Genomic DNA, 20740 nt, shown 5'->3' with positions numbered 1-20740 from the left:
ACACTCTAACACAAGGTCTGTTTACTCTCTTTGTTACTTTTTGCTACTGTCCTAAACACAAAACAGAAATCCAGAAAGTCTGCTGAATTAAGCTAAATTTCTCAACAGATGCCAAAGTTACCTAAAAGAAGGACCCAAACATTCCTTTTCAATATTTGTGTCCTCCAGATTCCCACCTACTATCTTGCTCCTTTTAATCTAAGGCAGAGAACCTGCTGTTAAGATCGAGTCCCTACTCGAGGGATTAGTCCACAAAGAGTTAGCTTATCTCTCCAGCCATAGAATATGGCTATGCTCTGTTACACTATTTTCTCTATGATGTGCATGCCTGCTTAGTCGCTCAGTCTTGTCCGAATCTTTGCAACCCCATGGACTGCAGCCTGCCAGGCTTCTCTGCCCATAGGGATTCTCCAGGCAAGAATACCGGAGTGGGTTGCCGTATGTCATCCTCCAGGGAATCTTCACAATCCAGGGATCGAACTTAGGTCTCCCGCATTGCAGGAGGATTCTTTACTGTCTGAGTCACAAGAAAAGCCCAGGAATACTGGAGTGGGCAGCCTACCCTTCTCCAGGGGATCTTCTCTAAGATGAAGAAGGGAAATCAAACTTCTGAGGAAATGGGAGAAACAACAACAACAAAAAAGAGTAAAAGTTTTAAAACTTAGAAATAGAGAACATGATATAAGTACAGCCAAATTAAAACACTAGGTACATGGTGGTGCAACAAACAAGGTCCTGCCCTCAAAGAGCTCACAAGGTCAAGACCTGTGCCTTAGCATTGTGGGGACTCTTGACACATGCCTGCCTCCAAAGACTCACAATCTACCAATGACACTTCACCTTTAATTAGTTCTTTAGAATTTTATAAAATCCTCTTTTAGCATCCTATCTAAGCAATAACCTCCGATAGAAATGACTATCCCTCCCTTTATTCAAGAGAAAACAGATTAAGAAAAACAACATGTTTTGCAGAGTGACACAAATAATAAGAACAGGAGCCAAGAAGCAGGTCCTCTGGCTCCAATTCTCCTTCACTAATGATCTCTGAAGAGAAGTCTGGTTTCTGTCAGGTGAATTTAGAGCCCAATTTATAATATCTGAAATGAACTCCTCGTAAACCACACATCATACTGTAGTTTCACACCATCATGGCAAGCCAGTGGTCATCTGAGGAAAGCAGTCCGCAACCAAAGGGACAGACTCTAAAGACTGAGGTATAGCAGGAGGCCCAAGCCTCTCTTACCCCCTTTCTCTTTGAACAAAACCCTGTTTACCACTGTCCATTACAAGTCTCTCCATGCAGTTTGAATATATAACTAAACTGTCCAACAGTCTCAGAGGTCAAAAGGTATAGCTTATGGTCACAAAAAGTAGGGTACAAAAGGGTAGTTGTGGATTATCCAAACATTACTGTCAACCCAAGATCAGAGCCCACAGAGTAGCCCTAAACCAGAAAGGAAACCGTCTGGAAGAACCTACTTAACACCCACACTGTGGCCACTCTAATATAAGCTCCTGTGAAGCTGTACTTGTGACTTATCTCAGCTATCCATACCACTTCATTAAATGTCTATTCTCAAAGACAGGGCTCTTTTCAAGCCCAGAACCCTCAGGGTTTCCATTCCATCTGCAGGATGGGTACAAGACTGTTCTGATTAGCTCTGATTCCTTTGGGGTGCTTTTAAACTTGAACTTCTTTAAATTTAAACTTAAAATGTTAATCTAATTTAACTTATATTTACTTTCACCTTAAAGCTAACTCAAAATTAAATCAACAATATCCAAAAGAAAGTAAAACTATGTAAAACAGTCCTTTATTTAAAAAACCCTCAACTAGAAAACTGCTAGGTAATAAAATTTTTGTTAGTGATGGAAGATAATTTTCTATATATTTTATGATCAGTAACTCAAAATGCAGGGTCTTTCTTATAGGAACTATTATGACCATACACATTAGAAACTTTGGTAAAATCAATGACTTGGTGATTTGCAAATTTGTCATCTAGAACAAACCTAGCTCTGTCAGAAAGGGTCCAAACACTTGTACAAGATTACTAAGCCAGCAAGTAGTGAATCAGGACTCAGACCTGGAAGTTTAGGCCCTAAATCAGCCCACAGTTTTACAAGACTTACAGTTTTCTCAGGATGGTATTCAGTGTCCTATACGCCCCAGCTCCAGTCTTATCTTCCCTATTCCCCTAACATGTATTTCATACCACTACAACCAACTTGGTCTCAAACACATCTGCAATGTCTCACCTTCACCTCAGCTCCCTCTACTGGGTACTTCCTCCTCTACACCCACACCTTCCAAATCCTATCTTCAGTGTCCAAAAAGTTTTCTCTAATCTCTTTGTCCTGTGATAATCTCTCATCAGAACTACTACAACACTTACATTCACCAAGTACAGCTGTAGGGTTTTTAAGGTTAAGGGATACGAAGCTACAGCTGTTTATAAACTCTACCCAGTATCAAACAAGTTCTACATGGGCATTTAGCTTATATCTGTCAAATGAACTTAAGATGCCTTTATTATCAAAAAATAAACAATGCCTCTGATACAACTGTCCCATTTTTTTAATCTAACTTTAATTCGAAATTCCACATATGTATGTGTGTATGTAAATGCCAAAATGTGTAATACTTAAAACAGAATAATAGCTTTTATCAGATAATAATGTTGAAATTCTCAATCTTGAAATAACCTAGGGACTTCTCTGGCAGTCCAGTGGTTAGGACTCTGCATTTTTACTAAAAGTGCATGGATTTGATCCCTGGATGCAGAACCAAGAACCCACAAGTCACGTGGCACAGTCAAAAAAATAAAAGAAATAACCTAGTTTGTAAGAGGTCAGAGAATCATTTTACTTTAGCACAATTGAAGGTCAGCATATTAAAGATTCTATACAACCATCTGAATATATATCTTGCAAAAGAAAGGATCTAGGAACAAATCTAATACTAAACATGTGCTGAAAACACTGAAGGTATCTAAATCTAAAAGATTCACCAATCACATGTGCCACCACAACAACCTTGGCAGGTTCCTCACAAACTTAGATACCATTCTTTATAGAGATTAGACTTCTCCACTAACCATGAAACAAAAGCACAGAGAGCAGATTTAAATAAAATGCAGAGGTTGCAATCTCACACATGCTGACTCAGATCTATAAAACTGTAATGGCCTAGTAGCCCTAGCACAAAGCTAACTCTCCTAATGGCAGGGATCATGTGGGGAAGACCAACCAAAGAGTACTATAGAAATCTTTCCACTGAAACTTGCTTCAAAGAGAGAAGAAAAGATGAAAGGAGGAAGCATGTGTGCATAAGTCACTTCAGTCAGGTCCAACTCTTTGCGACCACAGGTTGTAGCCTGCCAGGCTCCTCTGTCCATGGGACCGACCCAGGGATCAAACCCACGTCTCTTACGTTTCCTGCGCTGGCAGGTGGGTTCTTTGCCACTAGGGCCACCTGGAAAGCCCCCTGATGCTTAGACAGTAAAGAATCTGCCTGAAATGCGGAGACCCACGTTCATTCCCTGGGTTGGGAGGATCTACTAGAGAAGGGAATGGCTACCAACTCCAGTCTTTTTGCCTGGAGAATTCCATGGACAAAGGAGGGAGAGAGGGAGAGAAACAAAGTTCCAATATGCATACACAGATTGCACAATCTTCTTTTCATTGCAGTGGCCAAAAAACATTAAAAATAAAATCTACTTGTGAAGAGTCCTTTGAAACAGCTGCTTGATTTCATGGTCAAGTTATATGATTTGTAAGACTTGAAGATAATTCAAGTCAGTGATAAACACCAAATCACATGACCCACTTGTGGAAAAGACACGGAAATATCTGTCTGGAGTCTATACTGGCTGTGCAAATGAATGTACTTAGTCATTACTCAACATTACCACTCATAAAGCAAGCAACTGCTTCCCTTTGAATGCTCATCCTTTGTATTAGCACTCACAAAGTCACTGCTAAAAACACTACATTAACACCTCCCGCTACCAAATAATAACTTGATAAAAACTTTAACCTTAACTATTAAAAAATATGGTTTAAGTATCTTTTCAATTAAAATATTATTTTTACAGTGTTTATCTAGTGAGCAAAGAAAAACACATACATCTTATATAGAAACTAGGTCACAGGTTTATATGAAAGAAAGAAGAATAAAGAAAATACTCCTTTAAAGTTATTTCTACTACTGGATATCCTCATAATATTTATTATATAAATAAGGAGAACAAGTAAAAAGCAGTAGAGGCACTATTTTTCATAATGCATGATTTTTTCACTTGAAAGTCAATTAAAACACATGAGAAAAGCTTGTCTTGTATAAATGTTTTTCTAAAAACGAAAAACTACTTTTGAGCCTAAAATTTAATGAGAACTGATAAAGTATGGTTATCTTCTTTTTGACGATTACTGAGGCCCTTGAAGAAGATACAAGCTCTGCAAAATTCCAATACAAATGCATTTTTACATGTTCATTATAATTTCTGTGCTAGTCACTCAGTCGCTCAGTCGTGTCCGACACCTTTGTGACCTCATGGACTGTAGTCCACCAGGCTCCGCTGTCCATGGAATTCTCCAGGCAAGAATACTGGAGTAGGCAGCCACTACCTTCTCCAAGTGATCTTCCCTACCCAGGGATCTAACCCTGGCCTTCTGCATCGCAGGCAGATTCTTTACCATCTGAACCACCAGGGAATTTCAGCTTAAATAAATCTTAGAACATCTGCTTCTACCTGAGCTTTATAAGTGACAATCCATGCTCATATCAAGTAATCCTTAGCTCCTGTTTATTTCAGAATAAGATGCAAGAGAAAGAAATCATTAAAAGATTTATTTTCAAATATTTTTTTCTTCCTCAAGAGGGCAGTCAACCTAAGTCTCAAGTAAAGAGAGCTTTTAAAAAGTTTTTAGGAAAGTCCTTCGGTGGAAACCATCTGGTCCTGTAGGAGAGGAAAAGTATCTTTTCCTTCTACCCCTCTAAGTTCTCAGCTAAATCTCTATAACAAAAGACAGATTAACAAGAGAAAAGCACAGAAATTTACTTAAATTTTATGTGACATAGGAACCTTCATAAAGAAATAAAGACCAAAGCAATGGTTAAGCCTGAGTTTTTTACATGACATTTGATGCAGAGTAGAGAGTGATGGAAAAGTATCACAGGACAAAAAGGGGTATGAGCTCAGAGCCGTAAACAGGGAAACAGCAAGGCCAGTTTGCTCAAACCCTTCTTTTCCTCTGAGTATAGGCAGAGCATCTCTTACATGAGATCTCATGACATGCTTCAGGGATAAGTCAGAGTCCTACACCCGTCATTTCTCGCATTCCTTCATCTTAAGACAGTCAACATGCCAAGATGCCATATTTGGGGGTAGCATGTCCTAAACCCTGTCACTCTCCCATATGGAACTTCCCGAAGAAGTTTCATTCCCAGAAACTGAGTTGGTAGACTATCCCATAACCCACTGAATCAATCTCAGTCCTGGAAAATGGTCAGTCCATTCAAACAGTTGTGTCTCACTTCAGGAGGTGGTGGCACAGGTAGGAGTAAATGCCAACCTATTAGTTCTCTATACAGTATGAGCAATCAAGCATTTAATAAGGGACATTTCTATGAAAACAAACAGAAAAATACATAAAGGTTAATGGTTAGAACAAACATGAACTCAGTTTTTGAGTCCAGAGGGCAGTCAGTTAAGATTTCTTGATGTTGGACTTAAAAGTACCTTTAGATGGTACAATGAGGACAGGCAGTAGCAATCTGATGGATTTTCCTGGTTGGCTGTTTAAAATGTCTGTGGTAAGGTCATCAAATACTCCACGAACTTTCTGAGTAGCCCACACAGCAACAGCCATGAAGGCTGCCCATACATGATCTGCTGTTGTGATTTCTCTGAAGTTTAAATCAAGTCAGCAAGATCCAGATTCCAGGCTTCTGGAAAAAGGACAGTTTTAGTTCTCAATGATTCCATGTCAGAAGGGTGGGAGAAAACTGGAAATGCTAACTTGGAGAGTTGTAGCCAAACACTGCAGGCAACTAGAAGAATTCAGCCCAATTAACAGGTAGATAAAACCTTAAAAACAATGAATAGAACTAGAACTTACGACTCACAAGGGTGTGCTACAGTTTCCTACTGAAACATTATTTTTCTCTTGCTGTCACCCCCCTTTCTAGCAAAGATAATAAATGACTAATCTGTTTGCAAAATCAGCCTCATCTTGTTAAATCTGGCCTGATATTTATATACGTGCAGCAAGAATAGTGACAGACCATACAGACTCTTTTTAAGTTTGCTAGAACTTAAAATAAGCAATCTCAAATGAGACTTTTAAAAGCCTCTCAAGGCTAGGAAGTCAAACCAGAAACTTGCCACCAGACTTCCCTTCAAACGTGCAGATTTGGCTGAATGCATCGAAGAACTGATGCTTTTGAACTATGGTATTGGAGAAGACTCTTGAGAGTCTCTTGGACAGCAAGGATATCCAACCAGCCCATCCTAAGGGAAATCAGTCCTGAATATTCACTGGAAGGACTGATGCTGAAGCTGAAACTCCAATACTTTGGCCACCTGATGTGAAGAACTGACTTACTTGAAAAGACCCTGATGCTGGGAAAGATTGAAGGCAGGAGGAGAAGGGGACAAGAGAGGATGAGATGGTTGAATGGCATCATCGACTCAATGGACATGAGTTTCAGTAAACTTCGGGAGTTGGTGATGGACAGGGAGGCCTGGTCTGCTGCAGTCCATGGGGTCGCAAAGAGTTGGACATGACTGAGTGACTGAACGAGTCTCCCTGGAAGTGTCATTCATGACTTACCTGTAATGCTGGGTACCCTGTAAGCCAGGTACCAGACCAGTTTTTTGTTTTGTTTTTTTCCAAGAGAGTTTATAAACATTAGTTCCATAAAGCCCACCTTAGTTCCTTAAAGCTGCCTGGTCATATTTGATTTTATATATCATTCTGAAATATAAAAATCCAGTTAAAGCCTTGGTAATACAACTGATGTTTTTATTATGTCCTATTTCAAGGAAAACAGATTCTTATTGGACTTGTGCAAATAACTATATTGCCATGAAAATAAAAACACTTAATAAGTTTCTGAATTCTGGAGAAATCAGGTAGGAAGAAAATAAGTTGTTTCGTCTTTGTTCACAAATGTATATTTTACCAAACTGCTGTAACTTATAGATAGCTTAAGAGAAAAGAGAAAAATAAAACATTAAAGAATAAGCAATGTTTCAAATAAATGTCATTAAAAAATTATAATCATCCTCATCAGTTGATTCAGTCTCATGTAATTAATACTTTGTCTATTTGATCTTGGATTAGCAGTTTTGTGAATCCATGAGCTTCTTCATTAGTTCAGAAAATTCTTACTCCACTGGCCTGGTCTCAAAGCTATTCAAGTGATGGCATCATGGAGTTGTCTCGCTTGCAGCTGACTGTAAGCAATTTCAGAGAAGCATCAGGAGTAAAACAAAACTGTCTGGGAATGACAAAAGTCTTTGAAATGACTAAATGGTTAACAATCTGATGTGAGGTCATTATAATTGACAAGGAACTTGGTTTATTTCAGTGACATACAATATTTTAACATAATAACCAGAAATATGACGGATAACATAATACTGAACATATGAACACCAAGTATTGACAAATTGCTACGAACTTCATACCATTTCTGAAATACTTATATTAATAACATGCCCACACAAATACAGCCTAAAGAAGGCACGTCATCACTTCTTATCTGACAATGCTTCCTATGCAGCTTAATATATCAAATAAACCTAATTAGTTTAACATCTCTCCTTTAACAAGTTGAGCAACACTTGAGATTTTCTGAGGACTCTCTGGGAAACCCCAAAGTTAAAGTGAAGAAAAAAAAGAAAAAGACCTTAGTTAGAATTTGATTTGGGGAATTTTATCAAAATGTCAAAAGGTTTGAGCAGTTGATTAAATAAGAATGAAGATAATTATAAAATAATAATTATCTACTTAACCGAAGTGACAATAAAAAATCTTAAAGGCAGATACAGAAGATAATATAGTCAACAAACCCTTAGCTTTTTTAATCTTAAGTAATCAAAGATCTGAAAAAGACAACTGTGAAGTACAGGAAATCATTCTGATAAGACAGAAAAATTTGGTTCTTCAAACAGATCACTTAAAAGAAAAAGAAAAATTTTTTAACAATTTCTTAATAAGGGAAGACCAGTAAGAAAGAAAGAAAATGTTGTTATTCTAGTTACACCCAGTATACTTTTGATATTAAGGCTTATCTTTTTATTTTTAACTTATAAATAAATCTATTCAATCTTAGAAGCTTGACCACATATAAAATTCCTTTCCCTCAAACCTTTTACATTCCTGCTTTTTTTCTATACATAAACTATGTTTTTGTCCCATGCTTTTCTTCTTTCTCATTGTGGAATAGCCAGTCATTCTATTTTAGGATAAGATTACTTTCCTTTCCCTTTAACAAAAATATTCTTCATACTGTGTATTTTTTTCCTTATCAGAAACACATCCTATTTTCCTTTTATACTTTGGCTACAGAGTTTTTTTTTCTTTGTCCTTATTATTCTTAGAAGTTTCATTAACATAATTGATAAAAATTTTTAATCCTTAGTCACTCTATTTTTCAGTGAAAACTTAATAAAAAAGCATGCATTTATGAACTACCTACCTCATACTAACATTCTGCTGTAGTTTTGAAAATTTATAAATATGCCATTTCACAATTTCTAGAGGCATATACTTCCTCTTAGTACAGTTTTTCCATGTGGCAAAGAAGATGTTTGCTAATAGAATGAAGTATCCTTGGCCTCTACAAAATTTAGGATCCCAAAAGAGGATAAGCTATATCCAGCAACCAAAGTTTCAGTATTTTGTCTTACGTGGAAATGATCAGATATTCAATGAACACCCATCATTTGAACATAACTTAGTACACTCTAAGGTTTTCAGTTACCAAAAAGATTTTGGAAATTATTCTTAAGTAGACATATTATAAAGTATAATTATCACTGAAAATTTCATTTATAAACTTTTATCCTACTTACATTAACTCACTTATTCTTAACAATTATGCCTGAGTTGCTCATGAAAATTTCATGAGACATTAAACAAAGCTAGCCATCATTTTAAGTTATTTTTCTTGTTGATAAAACAGGCAAATATAAAAAATATCACAAAGACCCAAAAAGTTAAACATGATTCCCTTCAGCTGTTCTTATTTTTAACCTGTTGTGCAAGACATACATCAAGTAATTTATTTTTATTAATATTTTGCTGTTAGATTGAACTTACAGTTTCATAATCTTAAATATCTAATACAGGTTTGTTTGACTAGTAAATCTAGGTAGAAAAAAAAGTGTACTTCTGCATTATATTTAATACTGAAAACTATGAGAACATACCTGTTCTAATTTTACCAAGAATATTAAAACTAGCTTTATCTACCATAGGGTATCCTAGATAATGCAAACTTTAAAAAGTTTGGGTTAATTTTTTTTTAAAGTTGGGGTTAATTTCTATATTCCTGAGAATTGTAGGAATACTTAGTTTATATAAATGTTCATTCATCTTTATGCCAATGCGAACAGAACTTCTTTAAGGGATTTTATAAATTAATTTGGTAATATCTTTTAAAGAAAGAAAAATAGTACATATACATAATATCCACGCATAGACATATATATACACACAGATAAATGCAAACAAAGATTTTATAACTTTTATTCTAAAATTTTAGCCATGTGTCAGTTAAGACATAGTAATACAAAAATCACTGGATTTTATTCACTTTATATTTTTATTTCTGGCAAATGGGATCAGTTGAGGTAACTTACTCAGTATGAGGGCTAATGTTTTTTAACAATATTTGTGGAGAAGACTTTTAAAATTTTCACCTTCTCTGATATATACTCTGATGCAGCCTGTGAACTACATTTTAGGCAGGTGATTGAGGAGACATTGAGCAGCTGTCTGGATGTCTCCAAAGCTCATCTGACATAAAATACTCCATCCAATTAGCCTTTTTCCTTTTCAATCTCAGACAGTTACTCTGGGGGGGACCCTATGTCCCCTGAGAGCAGGAGACCAGAATTTAAGTAACTAAGGGGCTGGAATGGAAAATATCTGGCAGAGAAAAAATAAAGGGTGGAAGAGCTAGGGGCTTGAACAGGGATCTATCAAAGGATTAAAGGAAATTGGAAGAGTGAAGGAGGGAAAAGGAGGCAACAGAATCATAAGCAAAGGAAGAAAGAGGTCTCAGAGGAGCCAGTTGGAGATCTTAAGTCTCCCAAAGAAGCCAGCAAAGTTCTAAATCATCCTCAGCAAAACTGTGCCAATCAGAAGTGAATTAGACAAAGCTGGTGGAACATATAGTCAGCAAGAGTTCCAGAAGGGAGTTTCACTCAATTTAGAAGTTCCCATGTGAAGAGCAGATCAAAGAGGAAGAACAGAAAGGACTTTAAAAAACAAACCAAAAAACTCCTATAAAGTGCTGAATATAAGCTTTCAATTATGCCAACTTCTGGCAACAAACTCTTAAAAAAAAATGTATTCTTTCAAATATCTTTAAATCAGGTATCACATAAGGCAAACAGTAAATATTTGGAAATTTTGCATGTTTTTTGTTCTGTTTTGTTTTTAAAACCAAAGGTATGCCTATCTCAAGTGTCCCAAAACTGTTAAGCCTTTCATGACTTAACACCAATGAGCCTGTTACGGCTCAATCACGGACACAAGAGGCTTTCGCAAAGAGAGTGCAGAAGATACAGCCCTCCCAAGATCCCAACCCCCTACTCTGCCCAAGAACTGGCAATGGTGGGGAGGACATTACCCACAAACGGGTGCATTCCGCATTTCTGTCCAGCCACATTCTGAAAGTGTTAGTCGCTCAGTCATGTCTGACTCTTCTCGACCCCGTCCTCTGTCCATGGAATTCTCCCGGCAAGAATCCTGGAGTGGGTAGCCATTCCCTTCTCCAGGGGATCTTCCCCATCGAGGGATCGAACCCAGGTCTCCAGCGTTATAGGCAGATTCTTTACCATCTGAACCACCAGGGAAACCCATTCTAGGTACTGTTCACATTCTAGGTGCCTCCAATCTGACAACTGATGCCCACTCACATAGGTTTAACAACCTGAATGTCCCAGCAGGAGGAAAGCCAAGCCAAATTCTCAGGATACAAAAGGAGACAAGGAAGAGAACAGAGGTCCCTGAGAGAGACAGGATTAATAATCAGTAGCTACTAGAGGACAAATTCACAAGAGTCAAGCTTCAAAGAACGAATTGTTACAATTGTTTTTCTCCTGCTAATCTGAATCTGGAAAAGAATGGACAAAGCCATTTTTACCTTCCTCTCTTGACTGAGCACTACAGATGCAGATCTGGGAGTGCTGACAGGTTAAGAATTGCTTTTTTTCTCTGACTTTTGTCAGTTTTCCCAAGATTTCATCTGCAGCTTCTGGAGCAAATAGGGTGCCCCAGTCATCCTTTCCTGGTCATCAGACTGTAGGGGAGGAAAACTATCTTTTCCCTCTACCACTCTAAGTTCTCAGCTGGGTCTCTGTAACAAAAGACAGATGAACAAAAGAAAAAACATACAAATTAACTTTTATGTGACACAGGAGCCTTCACAAGGAAATCAAGACCAAAGAAATGGTTAAACCTGCACCTTTATACCAAGTTTGATGAAGAGAAGAATCATGGAAAAATATGATAGGACAAAAAATTGTATGAGCTAAGAGTAGTGAACTGGGAAAAACCTAGCAAGGATTGTACATTTAGATTTCTCTGGTGTTCCTCTGTCTTAGGAGATAAGGATGCCCTTTTCCTTAGTGTACATGGAGGACACCTCATACACTGAGGGGTTGTATGACTTGCCTAGGGGAAGGTTAGGACCTGCACCTGCCATTTCTCAAACCCCTTCAGCTTAAAATATTCAATATGTCAAGGTGCCACATTTGCAGGGTAGAATGTCCTGAATCCCATCATTCTCCCTCAAACAGTTTCTTTCTTATGCTCTCAATAAAATATTTTTGCCGGTTGCTAGGAATAGGTACGGAGAAGGCAGGGGCAACCCGCTCCAGTACTCTTGCCTGGAAAATCCCATGGATGGAGGAGCCTGGTAGGCTGCAGTTCATGGGGTCACAAAGAGTCGGACACGACTGAGCGACTTCACTTTCACTTTTCACTTTCATGCATTGGAGAAGGAAGTGGCAGCCCACTCCAGGGTTCTTGCCTGGAGAATCCCAGAGACGGGGGAGCCTGGTGGGCTGCCGTCTATGGGGTTGCACAGAGTCGGACACGACTGAAGCGACTTAGCAGCAGCAGCAGGAATAGGTATGGTAGACTAAAATAAAGGTCCTCTCCCCACCTCCCAGGGTCAATGCTAAACACTCCAGTCAAGCACAATGACAGTATGAACTTCTGTTTCTGGCACTGTAGACCTGATGGTTGGAAATCACCTAAAAATGCTAGAGTCAATTATTTTAAAATTCTTCTGATTGAGGAAAGTAAGGAAGCCATATGAAATAGGGTAACAGGAAGCAGAATTCAAGAGCCTATTCAAGGTGGAGAGCTAGGGCCTTCCCACACTGAAGCCCAGGGAGCTGGGGGAACCCTGATTGGGGGGTGGCTAAAAACCAATTCATCTTCCAGCTAATATGCATGAAGAACAGGCATATGATCAGAAGGAGAAAGAAATGACAAATGCATACAGGTAAATCTAAACACTGTTATTCTGTTATGTCTGTGGTTAAAAGAACCAGGACTATAACATCTAATAAAAATAATTTATACCAGAAGGAGGCTGATTTTATTGCTCAGTTCAGTCAGTTCAGTTCAGTTGCTCAGTACTGTCCAACTCTTTGTGACCCCATGGACTGCAGCACGCCAGGCCTCCCTGTCCATCACCAGCTCCCAGAGTTTACTCAAATTCATGTCCATTGAGTCAGTGATGCCATCCAGCCATCTCATCCTCTCTTGTCCCCTTCTCCTCCCAACTTCAATCTTTCCCAGCAACAGGGTCTTTTCAAATGAGTCAGTTCTTCCTATCAGGTGGTCAAAGTATTAGAGGTTCCGTTTCAGCATCAGTCCTTCCAATGAACACCTAGGACTGATCTCCTTTAGGATGGACTGGTTGGATCTCCTTACAGTCCAAGGGACTCTCAAGAGTCTTCTCCAACACCACAGCTCAAAAGCATCAATTCTTCAGTGCTCAGGTTTCTTTATAGTTCAACTCTCACATCTATACATGACTACCGGAAAAACCAAACCATAGCTTTGACTAGATAGACCTTTGTTGGCAAAGTAATGACTCTGCTTTTTAATATGCTGTCTAGGTTGGTCATAACTTTTCTTCCAAGGAGCAATTGTCTTTTAATTTCATGGATGTAGTCGCCCTCTGCAGTGGTTTTGGAGCCCAAAAAAATAGTCTGTCACTGTTCTCACTGTTTCCCCATCTATTTGCCATGAAGTGATGGGACCGGATACCATGATCTTAGTTTTCTGAATGTTAAGCTTTAAGCCAACTTTTTCACTCTCCTCTTTCACTTTCATCAAGAGGCTCTTTAGTTTTTTGCTTTCTGCCATAAGGGTGGTGTTATCTGCATATCTGAGGTTATTGCTATTTCTCCCGGCAATCTTGATCCCATCTTGTGCTTCATTCAGTCCAGCATTTCTCATGATATACTCTGCATATAAGTTAAATAAGCAGGGTGACAATATACAGCCTTGACATACTCCTTTCCCTATTTGGAACCAGCCTGTTGTTCTATGTCCAGTTCTAACTGTTGCTTCCTGACCTGCATACAGATTTCTCAAGAGGCAGGTCAGGTGGTCTGGTATTTCCATCTCTTTCAGAATTTTCCACAGTTTATTGTAATCCACACAGTCAAAGGCTTTGGCACAGTCAATAAAGCAGAAATAGATGTTTTTCTGGAACTCTCTTGCTTTTTTGATGATCCAGCAGATGTTGGCAATTTGATCTCTGGTTCCTCTGCCTTTTCAAAATCCAGCTTGAACATCTGGCAGTTCACGGTTCATGTACTGTTGAAGCCTGGCTTGGAGAATTTTGAGCATTACTTTACTAGCATGTGAGATGACTGCAACTGTGCGGTAGTTTGAGCATTCTTTGGCATTGCCTTTCTTTGAGATTGGAATGAAAACTGACCTTTTCCAGTCCTGTGGCCATTGTTGAGTTTTCCAAACTTGCTGGCATATTGAGTGCAGCACTTTCACGGCATCATCTTTTAGGATTTGAAATAGCTCAACTGGAATTCCATCACCTCCATTAGCTTTGTTCGTAGTGATGCTTCCTAAGGCCCACTTGACTTCGCATTCCAGGATATCCAGCTCTAGGTGAGTGATCACACCATCATGATTATCTGGGTTGTGAAGATCTTTTTTGTATAGTTTTTCTGTGTATTCTTGCCACCTCTTCTTAGTATCTTCTGCTTCTGTTAGGTTCATACCATTTCTGTCCTTTATTGTGCCATCTTTGGATGAAATATTCCTTTGGTATCTCTCATTTTCTTAAAGAGATCTCTAGTCTTTCCCATTCTATTGTTTTCCTCTATTTCTTTGCACTGATCACTGAGGAAGGCTTTCTTATCTCTCCTTGCTATTCTTTGGAACTCTGCCTTCAAATGGGTATATCTTTCCTTTTCTCTTTTGCCTTTCATTTCTCTTCTTTTTATAGCTATTTGGAAGGCCTCCTCAGACAACCATTTTGCCTTTTTGCACTTCTTTTACTTGGGAATGGCCTTGATCCTTGTCTCCTGTACAGTGTCATGACCCTCCGTCCATAGCTCTTCAGACACTCTGTCTGTCAGATCCAATCCCTTGAATCTATTTCTCACTTCCACTATATAATCCTAAGGGATTTGATTGAGGTCATACCTGAATGGTCTAGTGGTTTTCCCTACTTTCTTCAATTTAAGTCTGAATTTTGCAATAAGGAGTTTATGATCTGAGCCACAGTCAGCTCCCGGTCTTGTTTTTGCTGACTATACAGAGCTTCTCCATCTTTGGCTGCAAAAAATATAATCAATCTGATTTTGATATTGACCATCTGGTGATGTCCATGTGTAGTCTTCTCTTGTGTTGTTGGAAGAGGGTGCTTGCTATGACCAGCATGTTCTCTTGGCAAAATGCTGTTAGCCTTTGCCCTGCTTCATTCTGTACTCCAAGACCTGTTACTCCAGGTATTTCTTGACTTCCTACTTTGCATTCCAGTCCTCTATTATGAAAAGCACATCTTTTTTGGGTGTTAGTTCTAGAAGGTCTTGTAGGTCTTCATGGAACTGTTCAGCTTCAGCTTCTTCAGCATTACTGGTTGGGCTCAGGAACAGAGTAAAAATACTATCCACATTCAGAATTTGTTAAGTATATATATCAATATTTCTTAGGGTAACCATAAAAGAAAAGAAATAAAACTGAAAACTTCCAACAGAGTTGAAGGGTAAAAATGGAATAAGAAAACAAGGGGAAACAAAAAAGACAGCACAGGATATGAATTCACGCCTTAGAGTAAGATATTCCTGAGTTCGAATCCCAACGCTGCCAAATATTAGTTCCAACCACAGTCAAATCATCTATTTAAAATTCCATTTCCTCATCTGTAAAAAGAGATAAAAGCTAAAAGTTATTAAACCCAGGACCTGAGTTATTGTGGAAACATACAACAGTAGCACAGTGCCTGCCATAAAGATGCATAAATACCTTTTTCCTTTCCCTTCTTTTCATGACACTGAAGTACATTCACTAATAAGCAGGTCATTGTTTCAGACTAAATGAGACATTTTAATCATGAATTCCACAACTATTATATAGAACTGTCATCCTTGCTTCCTTGGCTTTCTGTTATACTCCCTCCTTATTCCAGACTAAAAAGCTTCCAAATAAAATCATATTATGTGTAAGTACCACCAGTTTATTAATGCTTCAAAACTATGCTTAAACATATTTAGGTTTTCAAAGAAAGATTAAGTTCAACCTGAAGCAAATACCTTTTTAATAGCAAAAGGCAAAGGTTAAAACTTCATATAAGGCAAAGAAAATCCAGTGGCTGCTTTATTAAATAGCTACCTACTCTTCCTATCCACAACTTGCTGGGAGAAAAAAAAATGGCTATTAATTATGTCACCTCAAAGATGTGTAACTCACTTTCGTTAATTACAATTTGTTGAAATTGAGAATGAGCACGTAATCCCAAAATAAAATAAAATACCTTGTTGCATGAAGATTATTTCATGGATTAGATAGCGTGCTCCCAAAGTTAAAGTCTTCAGTAAAAGCTTAGTCAAGTATTTCCCAATAACAGTGTTAACAAGGGTTGACACTAAGGACAAAAAAGTGAAAAACTTTTCATTCAACAATGAAATTGTTGTATGGATTATCCATACTCCCACTCACTTTTTAAATTCAGCATGACCAATTTTTGAATTCTGAGAGGATTCTTTTTCTCTTTAGCATAAAGATGATTCCAGAAGTTCCCCATCTGCACATTTACAGAATAAAAATGAACTTCTACATGTGTCTAAGATAAACTTAAAATGGCAAATCTACCCATAAAGTTTTCTAATTCAAAATAAAGTATAAGTACTTTAACTGTTCATTTCTACTGAGACAAAGGATTGACTATCGCCAACTTTAAAGCACATATGTCTAACAGCAAGGTGACACAACTCTCTTACCTGGAATAAAAATGGTAAAAACTTTAAAAGCTTTGCAGGAAACCAACTGGCAACCTCTAAAACTAAAGATGAAAGTTTTATAAGAATAGAAGTGGAAAATCTGTATACACAAACTCTAATAGGAAACAACACAGGAGAATTTTACAAGTAGAAATCTTAATAATAGAGTTGTTATGTATAAAACAGAAGGTATCAACTTGCTATACAGTAGAGCAATTAAGGGCTAAAGCCCTGAAGTCAGGTTGCCCCCATTCAAATCCCACCTCTAATTCCTGTGTCACAAGCTATTTAGCCTCCATATAATGACTCAATTTCTGTATCTATGAAGTTGGCATAATAACGGTCCTTAATAAAATTGCAATGAGGATTAAATTAGATAACAGGTGTAAAATACTGAGTACAATGATTGGCACACAGTAGATATTTATTATTAGCTAGTTGTATAACTACTATCCTCTATCTAAAACTGCTTTGTAACACCACACTAGCAGAGGTGTCAAAAAATCACCTGAAGGAGTTAAATTAAGAAATTATGTTCTCACTCCTTGATGGGAGTAGATAATCCTAATGCCCATCATACAACATTCAGCAAATATAGTAACCTGGAAGCCAACACCAAAGAACCACAAATTAAATCATTAAAAATTAGTAAAGCATAAAGGTGACTACTAATCTACTCACTTGAGCTCAGAGATCTAATTACTAATAATTAGATTATAGTATTAAGTGACTAATGAATTTCTTCTACACTATACTGCTGCTTCTCAGGTGGCTCAGTGGTAAAGAATCCATCTGCAGTTCAGGAGACACGGGTTCCAGGATTCAATCCCTGGGTTGCAAAGATCCCCTGGATAAGGAAATGGCACCCCACTCCAGTATTCTTGCCTGGGAAATCCCATGGACAGAGGAGTCTGGTGGGCTACAGTGGAAGTGAAATAAAGTGAAAGTGTTAGGTCGCTCAGTCATGTCCGCTCACTTTGCGACCCCATGAATTGTACCCCAACAGGATCCTCAGTCCACCAGATTTCCCAGGCAAGAATACTGGAGTGGGGTGCCATTTCCTCCTCCAGGGGATCTTCCCGACTCAGGGATTAAATATGTTCTCCTGTACTGCAGGCAGATCCTTTACCATCTGAGCCACCATGGAAGCCCATGGGGTCACAAAAGAGTCGGGCACAACTTAGCAACTAAACAACAATATATTGCTGCTAAAGCGATCTTGAGGGGCGACCATGATAAACCATACAACGTCTAAAAGAATCAAGAACCATCAAGTGTTCTGTAAACACACCAATTCAATATGCCCCCCTAACCCCTGACAGCTCTAGTGACTGGCGAGAATATATTCGAGATAGTAGCTATTCAAAACAGCTTCATTCTCTCTTGTTCCAGTGAGGAAAATGATCTACTGCAGATAACTCTAAATGTTTGTTTTGCTTTTGACCTTGACAGCCTAAGAAAACCTAAGTAGTTCAGGGAAGATAACACCTTTATCTAAAACCTCTCAATTGGGGATGAAAAGGAAAGTTTCTCAAGAATGCTTGAATGCTTATACTATCCCCAAGGGAGAAACTATTTGAGACAGAACTATTAACTGGCAGCCGCCATCTTCAGTATCACCTGAACAGGCTTCCAGCACAGGAACGTAGTAACTACTTATTAGGTAGCCACTAATTTACTCTTCATTTCAAAGCAGCCTTTTTAATCTAGGTTTAAAAAAAAATGAAACTGTCTAAATGTCGTTTTATTGTTTTTTTTGCAGCAGATGGAAATGTATTTCATCATTACTCTCTCCATTATTTTTTTCAGCCTGCAAAAATCTGTGGTTGTAAAGCAAAGAAATAAAAGAGTTTGGATGATTTTAATCAAAGCTTGGATTCTAACCCTGCCCTGCAGCATGCTGTAATATGAGGAATGTTCCTGCTCACATTCCAAAAGAAATGAATTTTTACATGAATACCCCCTCATATTACCTGTCACGTCTCTTTTCGTTGTTGTTTCTATTCATGCAGCAAATATTAGGCATTTACTTCTTTATGCTAGATGCTACATTAATTATAGTACCATCCTTGAGGAACAACAACAAAAAAACACACATTTGTCAGTTATAAACTCATTGTATTAATAAAAGTTTAAAGTGGAACAAATGAATCATAAAACACTTTCAGGAGTTGATGGATATACAAAACAAAAAAATTCTAGACTCAACATGCTGCTCATACTCTCTAAAAAGTACTGTAGGTATAGGCACCAAAATATTTAAGGTGCTTTTCAAATGCAGAGGAAAATAGTGTACAACCAAAAGCAGATGGGTTTTAAAATTAGTTCCACCATTTACAAGTAGTGTGCTGTTGCTGCTGCTGCTAAGTCACTTCAGTCGTGTCCGACTCTGTGCGACCCCATAGACAGCAGCCCACCAGGCTCCCCCGTCTCTGAGATTCTCCAGGCAAGAACATGGGAGTGGGTTGCCATTTCCTTCTCCAATGCATGAAAGTGAAAAGTGAAAGTGAAGTCGCTCAGTCGTGTCCAACTCCTAGCGACCCCATGAACTGCAGCCTACCAGGCTCCTCCATCCATGGGATTTGCCAGGCAAGAGCACTGGAGTGGGGTGCCACTGCCTTCTCCATACAAGTAGTATAAACTTATACAAATGATTTACTTTCTCCAAACTTCCCTCATCTCTAAAAGGGAAATATAAATATTTACCTTATATAAAGGTTGTTATGAGGATTGAATATAATATATATTAAATGCCCAGTGTAGCACCTGGCATATAGTATTGAAAACATTATCAATGTATAGAGACTAATATTATTAGAGACATTTTCAACAACAGGACACACTTAGTAGTGACTTTTACTCCTTGATGGAAAAAATTCATCATGTCACTTAAAACTGTTCTGAAAAACAAAGTAAAATCATAAGTTTCATAGACAAACACATAATTTGACAACATTTAAATAAGTAGAATTTCTTTTGACAAGCTGGAAGACAGGAACCTGAACTAAAAGATGAGTTATATTTCACAAGAAGAGGATCTAACTAAACAAACAAAAACATAGAGTGACAGTACAGAGGGAAGGCCTGGAGAAGGAAAAGAGTCAAGAAGTAGCTATACCTATTTGTCAAACATCTTGTCTCTTCCTCTTATTCTTTCTCAATTTCTGGAGGGAAGAAATATGTTCTCACAGAAATTGGGAATCAGAAAAAAAAAAAGGAAGTCAGAAGTAATAAAGCAAACACGTCATCTCTAAATATGAAACCATCTGCTATTTCTCTGAGTTGACAGGTTTTTTTGCTTAGTTTCATAAATTTCACTTTAAAATACATCTAACTTACATAATATACCTTGTGATTAGGTCTATCAATCACTCCACTCCTACTCTGAATTAACTTAATCAAATAATTACACATTAGCTATCAGTTATGAGAGAAACGGAGATTTCATTTGGAGGAGAAATTTAAAGGACAAAAGAAAGAAAAACAAGTGTTATGAATGCATAGGGCACTTGTGAGATGAGAAAGCGTCATTATCCAATGGAGGAAATAACAGCCAAGAAAGGAAGAAACTGCAGAAGAGTGTGTATCAGAGAGCAAACACTAATGATCAACACAGCACTTACTTTTTTGAGACAATAATTACCAGCATGTCTCACTGACCAAATGCTACTATAGACCACCAATACTTATCAACTGTAGGACTATGAAACAGAATACCATACAATTTGAAACACTGGGGCCTGAAAATAGGAAGCTGTTCTATCTTATGATCAAACTACAGAAAAATCAAAAATCACTAAAAAAGTAATGTTTATTTAGTTGCATCTTTGGGGGGAAAAATAGGGATCACTAGAAAGAAAGAGTCAAATTCACTTCTCCTTAAAGGCCTCTTTCAAGCTTTTCTGAACTCCTTTGCTTATTAATGTACACATAGAACAAATTTCTCAGTTTAAATTTAAAAGCCTAGCATACAAAATTGTGCACAGAACCTCTCTTTCACCTCTAAGGGT

The 20740-nt window shown here is 37.9% G+C and overlaps 1 protein-coding gene and 1 long non-coding RNA gene across 3 annotated transcripts in view; both read right to left on the bottom strand.

Annotated features, from left to right (window-relative positions):
- The window catches only part of DISP1 (dispatched RND transporter family member 1), a 219877-nt gene that overhangs the window by 186091 nt on the left and 13046 nt on the right, over positions 1-20740 (bottom strand). The gene's annotated exons all lie outside the window — the stretch shown is intronic.
- Positions 8547-18781, bottom strand: LOC136170007 (uncharacterized). The gene is made up of 3 exons (XR_010663478.1): positions 18704-18781; positions 16265-16375; positions 8547-15653 (listed from the first exon to the last, which is right to left on the bottom strand). It is a non-coding gene; the product is annotated as an uncharacterized lncRNA (long non-coding RNA).

The sequence above is a fragment of the Muntiacus reevesi genome, chromosome 5 (genome assembly GCF_963930625.1).
Source record: "Muntiacus reevesi chromosome 5, mMunRee1.1, whole genome shotgun sequence".
NCBI lineage: Eukaryota > Metazoa > Chordata > Mammalia > Artiodactyla > Cervidae > Muntiacus > Muntiacus reevesi.
Note: the sequence above shows the minus strand (reverse complement) of the source record. Positions and strands in the feature narration are given on the sequence as shown.